The sequence below is a fragment of the Rhipicephalus sanguineus genome, chromosome 10 (genome assembly GCF_013339695.2).
Source record: "Rhipicephalus sanguineus isolate Rsan-2018 chromosome 10, BIME_Rsan_1.4, whole genome shotgun sequence".
In the NCBI taxonomy this organism is placed as follows: Eukaryota; Metazoa; Arthropoda; class Arachnida; order Ixodida; family Ixodidae; genus Rhipicephalus; species Rhipicephalus sanguineus.
The window spans coordinates 23,914,426-23,922,971 of NC_051185.1; the positions used below are offsets into that span (position 1 = coordinate 23,914,426).

The window sequence follows — 8,546 nt, forward strand, 5'->3', positions numbered from 1 at the left end:
CATATACGTTATGTACTATTGTTAGTATACTTTAGTGTTATAAAATATGTTATAGATCATCAAAAGTGTGATATACCCTATTGTACCACATTTTCTCAAAAAGTTTTTTTTTCTGTCTCTGTACATACAATGCGAGCATGTTTACGTTGTACCTTCCACTCCTGTATTAGCCCTACAACAGGGCTGACAGCATTAATAAATGAATGAATGAATATCTAGAAATTGGTATAAGACGGAAAAGCACTAATGCTCCCAATTAATTATTTCTCTAGATTACGTGGCAAGTAACACAGCCTCGACAGTAATAGGAAGGTGGTTATTGTTCGTGGTTTTGTGCTCCGTCATTGACTGTGTAGCGGCTAACACATGTTATATAATGATGCCACAACACTCGGTGAACACGCGACACGTCTTGATTTTCAGTTAATGTGTAATTACAGCTAAGCAGTCACTCATTTCCGTTTGTCACTCACAGAAAGTTTTCATTTTTAATGGAGGCTCACAGTGCCCGCTAGATGTGCAGTGAAACTTCAGTAATTGCCGTGCACGAAGACAAATATGTAAAGAAACAAAACAAATGCAGCCGCTGTTACTCAAACAACATGTGGACTAGGTTAGTGGTACATGACACCCCTGAAGATGTCACAATGGGAAAAAAGGAGAAAAAAAAGAAAAGGATTGTCAGCGGTATAAAAATTGCATGCCTTAGACAGACGCCGTGGATGCAAACAGCTCTCAATGAGCTGTTGAAAGGCCACTGTAATGTGGTTAGCCAAACTGCTCACTTGCACTACTGCAGGCCTATACCGTACCACAGAGCACGGAATACTATTCCGTTCGCTCCATGTTATCACGCTTCGAGCCCACCCGGCACGGCCCATGTGGGGGCCCGGACAAATTCGAAATGGCTGATCAGGGTAGATCAAAGCGGAATAGTATTCCGTATTTCATGGTACGGTATAGGCCCGCTGGTCATCGAACCGGTCATGACCCTTCCCTGAGGCAGGCCTGCACAGCTCTATGGGCTATCTATGCCTCGCGATTAAAAGACGTACGAGAACACATGTTGCAAACAAACGTGTTTTGTCAAAAGAAAGTAATAGAGATCAAAAGTTGAGCTGGTCTAGTCGAAGGTAGCCAGCTTCCTGTACTTCGCGTGCAGACCATCACCCTCCTTGACAGTGAAGCCCAGCGTGACTTTCTGTAGTAGTCGGGGCATGTTTCCAGGTTCGATATGACCGTGGAAAGCAGGTGCGCCTCTCGACCTGCGTGCCAGGTGCATCAAAGCCAGCACCGAAAGTGCACGTGCAGGTGGTAGTATGAGGGCTGGTAGTGTAGGTAGCTGCGCAGCCGGTGTGATGGAACACCAAACTGCAGCAGCAACGCCGCCTGGGTGAAGAGAGAGACAACACATTACCTTTATAGCCTCCATAATACCTGTCATAACTACGTGTGCTGCCCAATCTTGGACGCTACAGTAGAAGACCTTCTGTGATCTCAACCGCAACTAGCCTTTGGCTATGGTCCAACCAGTTTGATATTTCTGTATGTTCTACGCCTGCAAATAAAGAATTCAATTGAATTGCACCCTCTGAGGCGCGGATACATTGGGCATTGGATGAATCGAACCACCTGCAAATAAATTTGTCTTCATTTAACTTCATGTTGAAGTGTACTGTTGCATATGATCACTTTGCTGAAGGCACTGCCACATTTGATGAGTCGTTTGACATGTTCATTTCCTGCGAGCCACTTACAAAGTATAATTTTTCTTTGCTCAAAATGGACACGACCAAAAATGAATGTTCACTATATTTTCTAGCCTGACATTTCCTCTACTTATGCAAAAGCAGAGCATGAATGGCTTCAGAATAAACAGATATTTATTTACAATTTAACTAGGATTAATTACTATAAACACCATAAATTAAAACATGACGTCATTTTTGTTGCAATAGAATATGGAGTGCCTTGCAATAATGTATCGATTTTGATGTATTTACAGACAGTTCTTCACAGGTGGCGTGTAGAAAGGGTTAACTGCGAAGGAGATATGCGACATATTTAGAGTGTAAAGGTATTGCACAACCCAAATCATGGTGATTCTGCTGACTGCAAGCTGTCCACCATGTTATTTCAAGCCTCATCTCCATGTGTGTAAAGCATCATGTAAAAGCCAGCCTCTGTCTCCCTATGTAACACCTTGATGGAGGGTGCATTGCCTGTGCAAATGCTATCCGATGCTTTCTGCACGTCGGAGCGGGTCACTGCAGTTGATGTTCAGGGTGAGCCAACAAAGACTTACAATAAGGAAAGAAAATTTCAGGGAGGACGGACTCGCATGCCTATGTGAGTTACACATAGGCATGTGTACATACATAAACATGACATGTTGTCTATGTATGTGTAGAAACATCGCTGGACTGACATTGACTAGAAACGTCACTGTTGTAACAGTGGATAATCTAACATTAACCGACACTGGCTACCACTAACCAGTCATTGGCCAGCAAATGGCAGGATTAGCTGACGTGTGCCAGTAGTGGGCCAACACTAGCCGAAATTCCCTTTTGCTAAGCAGTGATGGTAGAGCGCAAGTAACTATGGTGGTCCAGAGATGCAAAATCCTTGAACAAGGGTTGTCGCTAGGGGCAAAAGTTTCAACAAGTGGTCTTGTCTTCTTCACAGCAGCAAGTGGTCTTGTCTTCAAGAAGACAGGACCGCTTGAAGCAACGTTACCCATGTTCAAGGATTTTTTTCTCTTCAATTTTCCATCTTGCCCTGAACTTTTGCACTTATGGTGGTTCAGGGCAGCGCAAAATCTCGAGCAAGCGCCCCTCCTACAGTGAAAGATAATCTGACAAGATTTGGAAGGGGAGCCCTTGCTCAGTCATGGGTCAAAAGTTAAGATGGCGGCGGAAGATACGCTCAGAATAAGGCACACCCGTGCTTCTAATGAAATGCTTTATTGAACATGCATGTGTTCACTGTTTTTATTCACCTCATCGGGTAAATAAAATGACGGTGAACGAAACTGAAAATTGTGGGAGGTGAGGGGGGGTGGGGTGCTTGCTCGGGTCATGGCGCATATTTCAAATCTCTCGAAAGAGGGAGGGGGTTGCTTGCTCGGGATATTATGGTACAATGGTCTCTGTTCACAAGGGAGTTCCCTAAGATACGTTCTTGCATAAAATAGAATGGCTTACATTGACTTTCTCGTTGATGTTGCGCAGCAGCGACAGGTGGTCGGCCGTCAGGTCCCTGAGCGACCTGATGCCATGCTTGTGGCAGATGCGCGAGCACATAAAGGTTCTCCTGCTGCTTGGTGTCCACTTCATGTCCGGAAGTAGAATGAAACCCGTTTTCCGGGTCCGATCCTCGAACAGGATCCGCTCAGACTCCTTCTTGTGCTCGAGGATGTTGTAGACCCACTATCCGTAGACAAAGAAGTTTTAGACAACTTAGCCACTATGCTGAGATGAAAGGAAGAAGATGTTGCTTAACATGATAGAATGGTAGCTTGGGCTAGTTGGAGATTCTATATCGACGCGTTTACACAGTGCAAACGAAATAAGGACGGAGGTCAGGACACAACACAGCGCCTGTGTTGTTCCTCTCGTCTGTCTTGTCCTGGCTTTTCTTAGATTTCAGAAACATAATGTGTTTAGGCGTTTGCACTGCACCCTGGAGCTATACCACATACGAACTTAAGACAGCGAAACATAGAAAGATTATTTATAGGCGGTAGATGTTAATGTGGCCAATCACCAGCAAACAGCGCACACAGCCCTATCATCACTCTTTTCTATTGTTTTTCTTTTCAAAGAAAGGTGGCATCCCTGTTCATTTGAGTGCACATATCTATGGGTGTGTGTATGCTCATCATTTCAGTTTTGTGCTACAGAGTTGCCGACCACAATGTACGACCCCACTACAAATCTAGCTCAAAGTAAATGCAGCCGGTTTCCGATGCAATAGAGTGTGAACACACATAAAATCCTTACCTACAAATCGAGTTGAATGACAACAGTTGGTTTGCTCAACACTTTTGAAATAGAGCCAAATATCTACTAGTCATCTGTTACAAAGAACATAATCTCCCACCTGCAATGAAAGCTGTTGTGAGGTGATGTATGGTTCTGTTACTTCCTTGTACAGCTTTGGAGTCTCAGTGATCATGTGTTGCGGCTTGAAGAGGTACTTGTCCACGTGCTTTTGAGTTGCAGGGCAGATGACAGTGGCTGTGAGACCTATGCAACGCAGAAAGACACCATTTGGGGAAATAAATCCAGGCAAAACCAAATGAGGTTGTTATGTGAATGTGAGAGCGCGCATCACTGGTCTGAGATGGAATCAAGACAATGTCACCATTATAACAGTTGATGCCTCCATTAGTCAATGCTAGCCAAGATCTGCCAAAGGCATAATTCAGCCAAGATATGGCACACTACCTGACATTTGCCAATAGTGGGTCAACATTGGCGAACATTAGGCATAATTTGACAACTTTTGCAAGTTGTAAGACAATACAGGCCATAACTTGGCCAAGATATGGCCACACTAGCTGATATTAGCCAATGGAGAGCTAGCATAAGCCATAGTTTGACCAAAAGACAGCAGCACAGCTAGGGTTGCCACCTTTTACCGAAAAGAACCCGGCCCTTCGGGGGGGGGGGGGGAGTTAACAGGAGATTAAAATAATGTTGAACAATAGATGCTATGTCAATTCTTCGGCATGCATTGCCATTTAATGTACCATTGCTTTCATTGAGCCAAATAAACCTAATGCACAAACAAAAGCAGCACACTCAGCTAACCATGCAACTAGCCTAATTGCTGACAAAAGTACCCGTGATTGGAATGACGCTTCGCTTATTAGTCTGAATGGTGCTGCACTGAAAAGGAACCACAATGCTTCGTCCATAAAAAAAAGCTCTTCTTTGCGTCTGAATCCAACAGGCCAGTGGCATTATAGTTAAGGAACGTTAAAATGTGCCTATGCCACAAAATGTCGGATATTCATGTACCATACACGCACAATAATATCTCTATTCCAACGATCGCTAGACTTGAGGGATCCCAGAAAGTGGTTGACTAATAGCATAAGGGTTTGGTGATTGACGATAAATATTTACCGTCGTAGTTGTTAAACTACGCGGTCGGGACTGACCGCCGGTCAGTCCCCGACCGCGCAGGTGGAATTCCTCAGTCAACACGTGCGGTCAACACGGAGAAGAGTAAAAAAAAAAAATACTCGGGATACGATGAGCAAAAAACCGGCCAATGATGGCCGGTCTTAGGTGCAAACCGGCGACCGGCCCCTTGTCTAAAAAACCGGCCCGGCCGGTCCAAAAACGGGCAGGTGGCAACCCTAGACCAGCTGACATTTGCCAACAGTTAGCCAGCACTTGCCAACATTAGGCGACATCTGGCATTTGCCAATACATGGCTTGCACGTGACGTCACGACCATTTCCCGTCGAAGCGGCGGCCATATTGGAAGACCATTTGTTGCCTCGTTCTCTGCAGTGGTATCCACACATTCATTCACTCGAAGCGCTTCTGGAGTTTTTGTGACTTTCTGGGCGCAATGCCATCCGCTCCCAGCGGAGAGAGACCTTGGTGCCGCATATTGCACTAATTTAATTGGATCAGTGCACAACAGTGTCAAACCGTACACGCTGCGACCGGGCACCGAAACGTCAATGGACATCGATGTTCTACCTGAAGTAATGCACGGAGACATCGTCTACTGCCTCGTCTATTGCACCCTGCGGGAGATGAAAGCGTTCAAGCCCCTTGAGAAGGCTACAAACCAGGATCGCTTCTTTCCATGCGGCTTTCGTCTTCTGGTGGGGGCTCGTCGCCGCTACCGGTGCCGATCGACTCCGGAACTGCCGCCGCATCAGCCTCATCTTTCTGCAGACACGGTACATTCACTCGGTCGTAGGGCGCAGGGTCTTCATGACACGTGCTGTATCCTAGCAGAAGTGTCGGTGCCAATCGGGATTCGTCTCCTCCCACGGCTTAGATGGCCTGCCTACGAATGCAAGTTGCACCGTTTTTTGGTCGTGTCTTGGCATTTCCATCATCACAAAATGTTTTCGAGCTCACCTGAAACGAAGTGGGCGCCGCACACTCGGATATCGCCACGGTCGGGATCGAGATCGGCGCGCCTGATACGTGTTAGCACAAACGGCGCCGCTTCACGCTTAGCGCCTTCGTGCGGTCGCACTGATGATGCACGACCCTGGGAAGCGGTAGAGATTTGTGTTCCCCGAATTTCTTCTCTTACTCGCTTTGCTACGGTTCGAGCACCCGTATACGGCACATATCGCCATGACTAGAGCGATCGCGGAAACGCTTCCGCGCGTTCACTGGCACGGATGGTCCTCCATGATGGCGGACTGGTATCCCAGAATTCCTGACCGCGACGTATTGCAAGCCAAATATAAAGCCAACACCAGACAGCATTAGCGGTATTAGCCAGTGCCGGTAATATGTGATAAACGTTGACCGCGGTAGTATGCGGTAGGCTAGGAGCCCACCACAACAGATCACAACATTTCACCACCGTTCAACGTAGCGGCCAGTTTGCCTCCATACGATGTGTAGACGTCGTTGTGGAAGGTCCTCTTTCAGCTTCGTGTCGGCGGTGAATACGAGTTCGTAATTTTCACGGCTGAACGGAGTCTTTTCGAGGACGACAACGGCAGCAGCGCTATCGGACGCATCGCCGCCGAACGTACTTCTACAGCCATGAACTTGGTCCGTGCGTCTTCTCAGTATGCGGCGGGGTTTGAAATCGCCGAAAGAGGAGACGTGTTGGAAAGCGGTTGCGGCATGATCGAGCTTCGCCTTTTTCGCCGATTCGTCGACGATTTCTCATCGTTGGCAGCTCGCTTCGTAGCGAGCGTCGCTTCCGTACCTGCTGCCGCCGCCATTTTTCAAACAACGCGACTTGTGCAGCTTGTTGGCTTGTTGTGCTCGAGAAAGCGAAACGGCAAAAATAACACGTTTTCAACGTTTTCAACATGGTCGCCATGACGTACACAATCATTATACGTTTAGAATAACAAAGAGCTGAGCTAGTTGGTAAGTATTCTAAAAAGACAGGGGCGTGCAAACACGGACAAGAAAGAAGTCAGTGTGGCGTCCTCCTGACTTCTTTCTGTTGTCCGTGTTGCACGCCCTGTCTTTTTAGAATTATACGTTCGTTTCTCCAAAAATAGTACTCACTTGATGCAAAATTTTGTGGCTGTATTAACTTGCTAAGATGTGTTTGTTTAGTAACAGTTTGTTCAAATTTCTCCAATTTCAATCTACCAATGCAAAGACGCACGGAGGCAAGTGGATCCAAAGACGTAGCCTCTACTGCACGCAGGATCAGCTGCCGCGTGATTTCAGTCTGAAGTAACCCTGTTTTGTTTGGTGCATTACGTACTGATTATCTAGCGTAGTGTCCGTAGAAAACATGCGTTCCGAAAGTTTTTCCCAATTAGAGAAGCTGAAAAGGCTTAGCAGTAACCCTCGTCCCATGTTACACGCCTGGAGCCGCAAGATTGTTGGCACTGTTTTGCGAAGGTGCTGCTGCCTCCGCGTGGACTTTCGCGGCACCGCTACAACATCGTGCACCACGGAGGGTGATCGCGTGTTGCCGCGAACCATGAAGCTCGACAGCCCTCAGTTCCGCGCGCTCTTCACTCCCGAGGTGAAAGAGCTGGTGGAAATATTCAAGCGGCACGGCCACGAGCTTCGCATAGCCGGAGGCGCCGTTCGCGACCTACTGATGCACAAGCAGCCTCACGACTTGGACTTCGCCACGACCGCGACGCCGACCGAGATGAAGGAGATGTTCGACAACGAAGGCGTGCGCATGATCAACACCCGGGGCGAGAAGCACGGGACCATAACGGCGCGCATCAACGACAAGACCAACTTTGAGGTCACCACACTACGTGTAGACGTCGTCACTGACGGACGTCACGCCGAGGTCGAGTTCACCACCGACTGGCATACGGACGCCAACAGACGCGACCTCACCGTGAACGCACTCTTCCTCGGCTTGGATGGCACCGTGTATGACTACTTTCGCGGATCGAAGACCTGGAGAAGAGGCGCGTCGCCTTCGTGGGAGACCCCGCAGCAGGGATACAGGAGGACTACTGAGGATACTGCGCTACTTCCGGTTCTACGGACGCATGCAGTTCAACCGGACAGCCACGAACCCGAGACCCTCACCGCGATACGGGAAAATGTCGGAGGTCTGGCTCGACATATCTGGCGAGCGCCTCTGGACCGAGCTCAAGAAGATTACTCGTGGGCAACTTCAAAAAGGAGCTCGTGTGTCGCATCGTGGACGTGGGCGCGGCTCCCTTCCTGGGCCTTCCGGAGTCTCCAGATTCTCCACGAGTTCTGCAGGTCTGCGACCCGCCTCAAACAGCACGGACCGCAGCCATAACCCTCCTCTCTGCGCTCACTGCAGAATGACGGACGGCACAACATGCACACGGCTACCGCTCTATGCTACGAGCGAGACCTCGCCTG

General features: G+C 48.1%; 2 pseudogenes; one reads left to right on the forward strand and one right to left on the reverse strand.

The window, feature by feature from the left end:
* Positions 1–1,123: 1,123 nt before the first annotated feature.
* On the reverse strand, positions 1,124–6,943 carry LOC119372411 (m7GpppX diphosphatase-like; annotated as a pseudogene).
* Positions 6,944–7,500: 557 nt separating this feature from the next.
* LOC119372412 (CCA tRNA nucleotidyltransferase 1, mitochondrial-like) lies at positions 7,501–8,489 on the forward strand (annotated as a pseudogene).
* The last annotated feature ends 57 nt before the right edge of the window (positions 8,490–8,546 follow it).